The following is an 11652-nucleotide window of genomic DNA, read 5'->3' as shown; positions in this document are numbered from 1 at the left end:
ATATTCTTTTCCCTTTTGGATCAGAAGACATGTTTTGAAAGCTGAAACACTTAACAAACAATCCAAAAAACCCAATCACCGAGAAGGAGTCAGCAGGGACATCAACAAACCTTAAAGCAGTTGATGTTTGTCCTACCTGCTTTGTAGCCTGGTAAAAAGCATCTTTTGAAACCAGATCCTGAATGGTTTTATTGTCATGACGTGTGAACTTCAGAAGCAAGATTGCCATGAGAGTGGGGGTAGTAGTCAGAGTAGCACTTAATAAAAAGGCACAGTGAGTTATCTCAGTTTCATTTATTGCGTGGTCAATGACTGTGATATGAAGATACTGCCTGTTTAGCTGGCAGGATGGAGCAACCTTTGATAACAAGCAAAATCATAAATTCAAAGCTAATGTTGAATAGTAAACCGAAGGTTACAAGAGGATGCTGCTTGAAAGTGAACCCAGCATTACAAGCAATTCTGAATTTCTTCATCTTGGTTCATAGAGTTTTGTTGTTGTCTTGAAATTGTTCCCTTTTAAAGTGTTCAGGAGAAAAACCTGAGAGATTTCAGTATCATGCTGACAGATGATAACCCCCTCAACGAGCTTTGTCACTGGTTATAAGGAGCTGTCATTTAGTGGAAACGTTCTTTAAACTTAAGCTGTTTGTAAACTAAACTTTAAAGGTGAGAATATTGTTTAACACCTTAACAGCAGAAATATTATGCAGCCTTACATGTTCTGTAAAAAAGAACTAGGGAATGCCTGTAACTTTAAGGAAGAAACTTCATTGCAAAGATACAAATAGAGAAATTGTGCAGGTCTTGAAAAAAAAAAAGCAAACTGTATGAAGAGGGGAGGGAGGTGATTATTAGCCATTTGAAAATGGTGTTACTTTATTCCTTGAAGCTTTTGATTGCTGCTCTTTGGGATAGGAAATTCATGTTTATGAGAACACGTGAGAGTGGAGGGAGTTCTTGTCTGTTAGACTGCACAGGTGTTAAAAAGACTAAACACAGTGGCAGTAAGGGCACACCTAAAGTATATATATTGTACTTAAAAATTTAAATTAAAAAAAAAAAAAAAAGACGACCAGAAAAGGGTGCTTTTGTAGTTCTGGCTTAAGTAGTGGAAGGGTATAACTTAGTAAATCCAGTGCTGCTTCTCTTGTCAGTTCCAATGTGAATTACTAGTCAACTGCTTCTTGCCCTTGCAAAGTTTGCTCATCTGATTAATGCCTGAAATGGACTATTCTCTACTCGGTTATTTAAATCAACAGCCTCTGTTTTAGCAAGGGTTAACTAAAGCAAGGTGATTGGGGTTTGTGCTTTTCCCCCAGTTAGCATTTTCAAGCTCTCTTCCTATGCACCCGGTGATTGTTACTCCTACTTTTCAGCATTCTTTACTAAATGGCATTTTCACTTTCTTCAAGCCTTTTCAAGACGCAGTGAGTTCCAAACAATCACTTGCACAGATGTTCATAAGTGTTTTGGGGTGGGTTTGTTTGTTTGTTTGCTTTTCAGGGGGGGTTGCTGCGGGTTTTTTTAGATACTTGTGCAGTTCTGACACAGGCTCAGGCATGTAGATCCTTCAGAAATGCTCAGAGAGAGCGGCCCAATTTAAATTATCTATTGAATGCTGAAACACAAATTGCACATGAAATCCCCAAGCTTCAAGGGTCTCTGGCAGGTCACATCCTACCAGTCAGTCAAACATTTAGTCAGTGCTACCCCCATGCACCTATGAAACTGAGGCTGTTTGACACCTCTGAGAATATTTCTCATGTTAGATCTGTTGTAAATGAGCACATGGTCCAGAATAATTAATGGTAACACTTCAGTCCTTTTTTGACAGAGTTGTGTTTCTCGTGCAGTTTGTGCTGGTCTGTCTATTTAGCTGCAATCAGCCATGCCTGAAAGACAGGAAAGAACAAGACGGACAAGTGTGTCAGTGAGTGAACCTCTTTTCTGTAATTAGAAATGCACAGGGAATAAATTATTCTCTAATTCAAGCTGTCCAGCTCACACTAATAATGACAACTCAAGAAGCAATCTGTTTATAAAAATCAAAACCAAATTTGTGAGACTCCTTAGTGCAAGACAGGATTTACTATGTAGTCTTGTTCTGATTTATCAGGGCTCTAGGAAGGCAGTGTGAGTGTTTGGGGCTGGACTACACAGCCCTTTCAGACACAAATTTTATATCACTGATGACTAGCTAAAACATTAATCAGAGAACAATGTAGCAACTCTGGACCAAATTTTTCCCTGCTAAGTTAATGACTGATAAGGGAAAAATGCCACAGAATAAAGGTATGAATAAACTTGGCCGAAGTCTTGTCTTTATTTTTCTTCTGTGGACACCTTTTAACATTTCTCCATTTAATTGGCATTGGCTTGCATGGGCAAAACCTTTCCTGTGGAGGTACTGGAAAGGACCGTTAGCAGTGCATCAATAATCTCTGTTTTCCTCACATAAGAGTAATTAAACTCTTCCTTCTCTGGGCTGTAGGGCCAAGAGACTGGATGGAATCTTGAACTTTTGTGTCCAAAATATTTGGCTCAAAGGATTTTGACTGTTTCTTGAAATTATTTTTGCTACTATTTTCTCCTAAATTTACAAGTTAGCCATAATTAAGGCCTATGTAATTGTAGCACCTGATTAAGATGCAAAAAGCTGAGCACTGAAGAGTTCAGAGCCCTCTTACTTGACTTCAGCTTGGAGTCAAGTGGAGATGTAATGTTTTGAGAGTGAAGGAGGTGCCAGAGAACCAGCTTTCCAACAGTGAGTCTGAAAATGAGAGTGCACAGTTTCCCTTTCACACCTGGGAAAGTAATCAGGTCTCAGGATTAGATATGTTACTTATCCTCTCTGAGAGCCAAAAGCTATAAAGAAACTACTCAGAATTTGAGCAGCTGTCATAAAGAATCCCTGACATTTTTAAGCAATCTCAGATCTTTGGATGAAGAGCCACGATAGTAACTCTACTTTTTGGAAGGCTGAGATGTACACAATGATTTCTGTCTGTCAGACAACATGCTGCAAAAGAGAGTGGTGACTACCAGAAGTCAGCCTAACAGGTAACAATAATTTTTTTATTATTGTGAAATCTCAGCAAATCTCTTTACCCATTTTATTCTTCATAAAAATGTCTGTATTGTGGTCAGCCACTGATCTGAAAGTACAGATGAGATCAAGGGGAGGGAACAAAAGTTATCTGGGTTTTCTGGCACATTTGTGCATATGCATCACTTCAAAACAAGCAGAACAAGCTTGAAGACTCACTGTCCAGCAAGTCAGAGTGCCTAATTAATTTAATTCCAAACCATGAAATTCTCAAATTAGTTTATTATTCAAATATATTCATGTACTTCCCTCCTCCAGGGCTCTCCCCCTAAAAAAACCCTTCCTTTTCAGTGCAGCTCTGTTTTGTGAACATCTGAAATCTGAACAAAAGAGTATCCACAGTGTGTCAGACCAGTCATCCTTTTTACACAGAGAGTGAGGGGGGGGAAAATAAAGGACAAAACACAAAAGCCTTCTGAGGAAACCCTTCCAGGAAGCCAAGCTGAAGGAGATACCTTTACTTCTGTGTTTCCGCTTGTCCTGATAGCCTCTGTAACTAATCAGAATACAAACAATAGCTGAACATAATGCTAATTGCCAGTTTGGCATGATCTCGTTTAATGTGCAATTCAGGTACTTGTTCTCAGTTTACATCTGTTTTTAGTATCTTTCTGCTAGTGCTTTTGCTCTTGGGGTTTTTATGCCTTTCATTTTGAAGTCCAAGGTGAAACCAGCTGTGGGCCAGACACTTCACTGATCAGGTTTCTACAAGTAGTAGGAAGGGGATTTCGGATGGAGGAGAGAGAATGAACTTGCACATCACCTTCACAGAGTGCTCACTCTTCAAATATTATTTTGTCTGAGTCTCCGCTGCCCTTCCCTTGGCTTTGTAGTTCAACATCTAACATCAGGGAGCTGTGCTAATGAAAGGAGCTGGGGACAGATCTGGTGCTTTTTGCAGTGTAACCTCTCATTTCAAGAGTGAATTAAGTCATAAGTTATCAGAGCTTGAGCTTTCTAAGTCCACAAAATAGACACGTGGCTGATTTGAAGTTAGCTTTCGAAACCATTTGTAGGAAATTCCTTCTTTTAAAAATAGGATGGGATCTTTCCTTTTTATCATAGCGAGCAAGGCACTTGGGTCTTCTTTGATGGAAGAATTAGGTCTAGCTTTTTGTCACATGGGAAAATAAATAAAAATGAGTTGATGCTTACACCTTGGCTTCTATTCCTTCACATGAACTTAAGCCTCTTGTGACCTGACCTCAAAAGAAGGATGTGTACAAGTAGTCTTCCTAGTGTATTTGGGGTTTGTTTTTGTTTTCCTTTGCCTTCCCCAGCTTTCATCCACCAGTGCCCTCAAAGCTTTGATATGAGGAGCACCCCAGGGTGTTACAGATGTTCTCCTTGTTTTTTCAGCTCTTTTGGCTGCTTTTGACAGGCAGCTCTCGGTGGCCTTGTGCTGGCATCCCTGCTCCTGCTCACCTTTCCTCTCACCTGTTATGGCACAAGGCTCTTTTTTTGTCTGCCCCATGGCACGCAGTGCTCTAATCCAGGCTTCTTTCACATCTCCTCAGAAGTAATTCTGCTTTCCTGGCTCCCTCTGAGGATCTGTCACCCAGCCTCACTCGGTGTTGCATTATTAACCATCAAGTAGACACTAAGTGAACCTGGTAGAAACTGTATTCCAAGAGTGTGTGCGTGTGACCTGCTGTTCCCCTGGTCTCTGCTCTGCTCCCACGTGTGCATCTGTGTGCAGTGGGAATTCGATTGCTGTAGGAATCGTCGGTGCCCGTGTCCTTGCACACTCACTGCTCTTTGTCAGGTCCCTCGGGTTTGGAACTGCCAGGGAATTGGTGTCTGCGCTGCATTCCAGGAACAGTGGGGACATCCAGTGGTCACATGGGTTATAATTAATTACACCCGATCCCGTCAGGGAGATCAGATTTCCAAGCTTTCTTGTTTTCTCAGCGTTTGACTTGTTTTTCATCATAGCTCATTATGCTGTAAAGTGTCTGACAGAAGGTTGGGATGACTTGTTTTCTCTCGTCTTTTTCTTCCCCCTATGTGATGTTGCCTCATATCTATCAGCAGCAGAAATCAGGAAGTTGAGTCTCTCGCAGACAAATATCTGGGGATATCTTTTAATTGCTTTTCAAATTGAGGATTTGGAAGAAAGAGTAAAGAAAATATAGCTATTGTTTTGAATGCATAACACTGGAATAACTGGTAAATAAATGTTATTGCTAGTGGTGACAGGGATTTTTTTTTTTTTTTTAAAGTGATGACAAATAATCACAACTTAAACTTTTTATACAACTTTTTCAAATTACCTCATGCATAATGCATGTGCACCTTGGTTCATCTGGTGTCTGTAATGAGGCTGAGAGGAGCTGTCTCCTTCCCTTTTCTGAGCTTGGCAGTGATCAGATTCAGTCCCTGCTCATTGCGGAAGCAGAGCCTCCCATTTTCCCCACTGAGTGGTTTTTTTCTGGAATGATTCTGAACAAGATAGATTTTAAAATACACAAATAAAAATAGACCTGTTCTGTGGTTGTCACAATATAGCATAACTGTGAATTCCAGACCCTTCCATCAGAGGATGGAAGATGTTTCTTATCCTGTCCTGCTAAATTTGTACTGCATGTGTATATATATATATTTAATTTGTTAAATTGAGTTTAATCAATTTAAATTAATTGAATATATATATTTAATTTGTTTTATAGTCATGCAGAGGATCCAACTGTCCTTTGCTTTCTTGGTGACTCCAAAAATGGCACAAGCTGATCTTAGCATCAGGATAGCAAAATGTCTTTCTGCTGTGCATCACTGTGGTCAAATCTATTCCCTCATTTTTTTCAGAAATGTTAAAAAAAAAAGAGTATGAACCCTCCAGGGATTGAGAGAGCACATAAATATCTTATTTTAAAATTAATTTATTGTAATCCTGTATAAAACTACATTTCTTTTAGTCTATCTGAAAGTGGAAACACTGCCTTTATTTTGTTGTCAAATTACAAATTAATTTAAACAACACAATTGTTCCTCTGCTGTTTACTGTTCCCACGTTGAGACAAAATTTGTGGAGGCCATGGGAGAAATTCCAGCAAAGGTCACTGGCCTAATCATAAAATGTCTTTAAAAGTTTTATGATCTTTTAATGGAGTGCAGTATGATATTTCCTCCTGGAAAAGATCTAGCTCTGGAACAAAGCCTTCCAAAGGAACACTGCAACTTTGGTACAGCAATTCTTTTCCCCAGGTTTGCATGGTGGCAGTGACCAGCCAAAATGCTTGAATCATTTGTAAAAAATATGATGCACAAATAGAGCAAGAAAGAAGTCATGGATTTTAAATTTTACCTTGGTGGAAGAGTATGGTAATTTCAACAAGGCAAACTCATATAAAGGAAAAATAATTATCTAATATGCATTTGTCTTTAAGCAAATTTTATTGAATTACCTCTACTTTATTTGTGAAACAATTGCTTTTTCCAGTGTACCAGGATGGTTAAATTTCAACAAATCCTTAATTTTTCCTGGGTGATGGAGATGGTGGGAATACCAGACTGGAAAAGCTGTGGTGCTCTCTCACTTTCTCTGCTGGTATTTCCCCACGCAAAATCATCTTCAACCCCTGCTTCAAAAGTGTGGATGAACATCATAAGCTAAACAATGGGTGTGACCGAATTTATGTCAGAAGTGAGCAGTTACAAAGCCTAATTTTTAAAAACAACTTTGTCTATAGGCCAAAGCCGTGTGCTTTTTACTGTCTGGTGGAAATCTTTCGAATGTTGAATTGTTCCTACCGATACCGACTTTTGAAAGAAATACATTTCAAAGGTCTGAATAAACGCTATGTGCGTGGCCTTTCCGTGTTGCTGGCGCTGCAGTGGAGACTGTTATTATTTCCTCAAAATAAAGTGGAATTCTGGACATTTGGGGGGGTTGTCAGGAAAGCTCTGGGCTGTCCATCCTGTGCAGTGGGCCATTAATCAGCTGAGGAGCAGGGCCTGGGCAGCAGCTCACCTGTGTCCTCCTCCACTTCCTTCTGGAGGGAGCTGCTGCTCCTGCCTGGTGCCTCCCAAGAGCCATCAGTAATGTGCATTTGAAGTTCTGCCAAGGGGAAGCGTAGCAGGGTTTGACAGTAGCAGCGGATGTCGTGAGGATTGGGGGAGGGTTTTTTGTTTGTTTTTTTGTTTCTCGAGATGAGCCTTTCCGTTTGCGCTTGAAGTTTTGCTTGATTAATGTATTCATTAAAGAGGAGTGATGGTAATGATTAAACAAAAACATCTTTAAAATGCAGAGTTCATTTCAACCCATTTGGTTTTGTTGCACACAAATTGGATTGGCATTGCATCCTGCACAGCAGGTACTCCACTTGAAATCAAAGACAGATGCTTTTATAGGATTAGAAAGGATATCTTGAGGGGTGGAGGAAGAGATTGAGGTTGGGGGGCTTCTGTTGCTTTTTCTTATACTTTTTAGTAACAGTGAGAAATGAATAATGATAATACTGCTGTTTTGTCTGCCTTGAGTACTAATAATATTGTTTGCTTACAATTAAAAGGAAATAAAAGCTTCGTTGTAACTTGAATTCTGAACAAATCAAGGATACTTAATTGAGATTCTTTCCCTCATAAATAACTAATGGCACCTGAGTCTGTTTGAATTTTAATGCTAAATATCTCTGAATGAAAATATTTGACTGCTGAGTCATGTCAGGCTGCCACTTTTTAATTTTTTTAATTATCTGGCTGACTGTTATGTCTTTTAAGAGCTTCACAAATTACTTAAGCACAGTCTTTGCCCAAATGGAGGCCTGATGAGGGAGCTGCAGCTTGCAGAGGATTGCATTGGTTAAAATAAATGGAATTGAGGCAAGTCTTTTGAAAGAGAGATCTCAAAGATTGAGTTCAACTGCTGAAGGTACTGATCTTCCTCAAATTCACCGCAGCCAGTTGACTGCTGCAACAAGAGGGGAAGGTCTCGGATCATTTCCATGGCTCTGGCAGGACCTTCCAGTCAAAATGCCCATTTGGGCTGCCCTTTAGGAGGTGTGATCTCCAGGAGTCACCAGCACCCCGTGAAAGTCGAGCTCTGGTGAAATACCACCTGGAACACCCAGATCCCATTTGCCACCCCTCTGTAAGCCAGCATTCCCCACAAAACATTTTCAGATTTCTTGGTGTTAAAAATGATCATATCCTCATGCAGGCTTTGGGGCTCCTGACTTGGAATACCTTCCTTGCAATCTGCTGTGCTTAATCATCCGGCATTTCCACACACTGTAGCCTGGCTGGAGCTTGCACTGTTTACTGTTTACCACATTCCATCCACACTTACAGCTTCACAAAATATTTCTAATTTAGTCTCTTTTTAAATACATAATTCCAGGAGCTTCTCCTCTCTCTTGACACTGCAAAGCATCAAAAACCTTGGGCTTTCCCAATGGAACCGTAAAATACTTTTTTTTTTTAATAGTGTATTAGTTAACATTTAGCCTCACCTGTACAAAAGAGAGTTGAAGGGAGGAGCAGCTTGCTGGGAATAGTCACCTTTTTTTAGTGTCACTGTTACTTTCCTGAGTGTGTCCAAAGTTTCAGATCACGTGCAGGGTTGGCTTCTCTGTGTTGTTCAAATACCACAGATGGAGAATCTCTAACCTCAGGAACTTGTCGGTGCCTTAGGAAACAATAAAACCAGAATTCTGAGAAACAAGAGGGAAACCTCACGTATCCCAACCAATTGAAATTTTTCTCCAGCTAATGCCATTTGATAACATCACTCTATGTGGTTTGAGTTTTCCCTCAGCTGCTGGTGAATGCTGCCTGTTCTAGATCATGAGAATCATGACTGCACTGGGCCCTTGTTTAGGGTTTAATACCTGGTTTCATTCTGCTGCCTGGCTTGACTTAGTCATTTATGAGCATCTGGGTGTGCCTGAAGGTTGGACTTGATGGCCTAAGATGTCTTTTCCAACCTATCTGTATGATCTGTGGAGATTTTCAACCATATAAAGTCCTAACATTGCTATAAGGTTCTGTTTACTATTGCTGTTGGGTTTGGGTTTTTTACAATTCCTACATTTTACCTGTAATGTATATGGTTTACAGAAGACAGGAACTAACCTTAGATTTTTATGATCAAACCAAAGTCAGGTCTGGCATTTTGTCTTTGATGATTTTACTGCAGCAGTAAAATCCTGAAGTTTCGGAATCAAATTATAATTATTGCCCCCAACTCTTACCTGACTTTGCTTTCAAAACTAATCTCTACTGCAGATTTGATCTTGTATTTTTCTCTTCAGGTTTGCCTAGCACTAAGTTTATCTGTGCTCCTTATGAACTCCTAGCTTGGTAGAGTCAATTCTTGATGGGGGTTGGTTTGATTTTCAGAATAAAGGATCTTAACCTATACAGTTCACATAGGCTAGACCGAGGGAATAAATCAATAAATCAATAGGGAAGTGGAGATAGCCTTGCCATCTTCTATTGCATATTTGTGGTCCTGCTTGAGAAACAAACTTTGCCATTTAAGTACATGCAAAGAAATAATTACTTCTTTTGCAGTAACTCCCTCGTTCCAATCTTAAATCAACCTACAGAATCTAGAGGAAGATGTTTTAAAAATGACTAGACACCTGGAAAGCAAAAATATAGGTCATGATTCATAGAGGTGCTTTTTCTAATTCCAATAGTTTTGCACAAGAGTAACTTTGCTTTTTTTGTGCCTCCAGTATTGGTGTATAACCTCTTTAATTGGCTGAGATTTTAAAGAACACTCTAATGAATGTTTGCTTCTCATTGAACTTTTGAGAGAGAGATTTGTGATGCATTCTCTTAAAATCATGAACAGAAAAGCAGTTTGCTTACTCAAAAACAGTATCCCATTGAAGAAAGATGTGGTGTTTATCATTCAGCAATCAACTTAATTGCCTTCCATTATGAAATTGGCTTGGGTTTTTGGGTTTCCGCCATAACAGTTTTTAATAGCACAAATGAATTTTTCATAGAATGAGAATGAAAAACACTTCCAAAATGCTGAATTCAAAGATACATTTTTCCACTGTGCATTCTTCCATGCTCCTGCTGGAAATCATCAAGTCATATGCTGTTATTGCTTGTCAGAAGACCCATCCAGATGGGAAGTCCTTCTATTTTATGTTAGCAGAGGCTGTAGGAAGCCAGAAATAGGGAAGTGGAGACAGTCTTGCCATCTTCCAAAAATGAATACAAGAGGAATGTAATCAACCTCCCAGGAGAACTTGAGAAGTTTTACTGCTTCCTGACTTCAGTAGGAGCTCAGTTCTATCTGTAGAGTCATTCTACTGTGAGCCCTGATCCACTTTTTAATGCTTATTTTCTCCATTGCAGGGGGAGTATCCAACAGGTCAGGCAGCTCCTCTCATCTTGGAAATGATGGCCACACCAGATCCACAACTGAGAAAACTCAGGAATTAAATGCACAACACCCTGCAGGTGTGGGTGGTTGTATGGATGCAGATCAACAGGGACACTTGGGCAGTTACTTTCTCAAAAATTCTTCTCTCCTTTTCCCATGTTTTTTCTGTTTTCCTCTGCTTGAGAAACTTGTGGTTCCTCTAACATTGGCCTGAGCCCTTATTAACTGCAAAAGTTACATCTTAGGGGGCAGCAGAAGTGACAGAAGCAGTACTGGGTCTTTCCTGGAGGCTCTGCTTAGCGAGGTGATGTCACTAAGTATCTGTAAAAAAAAACCCAAGACCAACAAAACCTTTACTTTTATGAAGCTGGAGCACTTTTTGAAGACAAGAATGTGTAGCTCTTTCAGTATGTCTCATAAGAGAGCTGTAGGGTCCCTTTCCTATTGGTACAAACAAAAATCTGCTGCTGCTATAAAAGGTTTTCCACACTAGAAGAAGATCTACATTCGTTTATGCTGATTTAAGTGTGACCAGTTGATGCTTGATTGTATCAGAGCTATTTAATTTTAAAAAATAATTGAAATAACCCCTCAGCTTTCTGTGCTGCAAATCAAATTTTGGCTAGCTGTTGTATTTTGCTGCAGGATCTGGTCTTCATAAACAGCATTTCAATGCATATTTCATTATTCTTTTCTGCCTTTCTTGACTCCTAAGGTCTGAATATTAACATATCAGTAGAGTTAATTTTTAGAGCAATTCAGGACACTTTCTAAAAAGAAACATTTTGAGGATGATGTAGGATTAAAAAAAAAACAACACAGCTTTTCAGTGCTGCTTCTGCTTTGTGAGCATTGATTTCCTGGTTGGATTTGTTCATTGGATTGGGTTTTTTAACTAGTATTTTTTATGCTATTTTTTTTAATACCACTGATCTTCATGGCTGTTATTGTAAGATTATTGCAGAGGCATTTAAAAACCATTTCTAAATAAGATTTTAATTTCCTCATCTCTCTCATGTAAACCGCAGTGATGAAAGCAAACGTTGCTATTGAATTCCATGTTCTTTCTTTCAGAAGAAGAGAAAAAAATTGAAAGCTTTACTGGGACAACGTTTTAAGGAGTTTTGCTGGATATTCTTTTCGGGAAGACGGAAGTTGTCACAAGAAAGAAGAAAATAGATGGACATTTCAGAATTTG

This window comes from Corvus hawaiiensis, chromosome 4 (genome assembly GCF_020740725.1).
Source record: "Corvus hawaiiensis isolate bCorHaw1 chromosome 4, bCorHaw1.pri.cur, whole genome shotgun sequence".
Taxonomy (NCBI): Eukaryota; Metazoa; Chordata; class Aves; order Passeriformes; family Corvidae; genus Corvus; species Corvus hawaiiensis.
Note: the sequence above shows the minus strand (reverse complement) of the source record.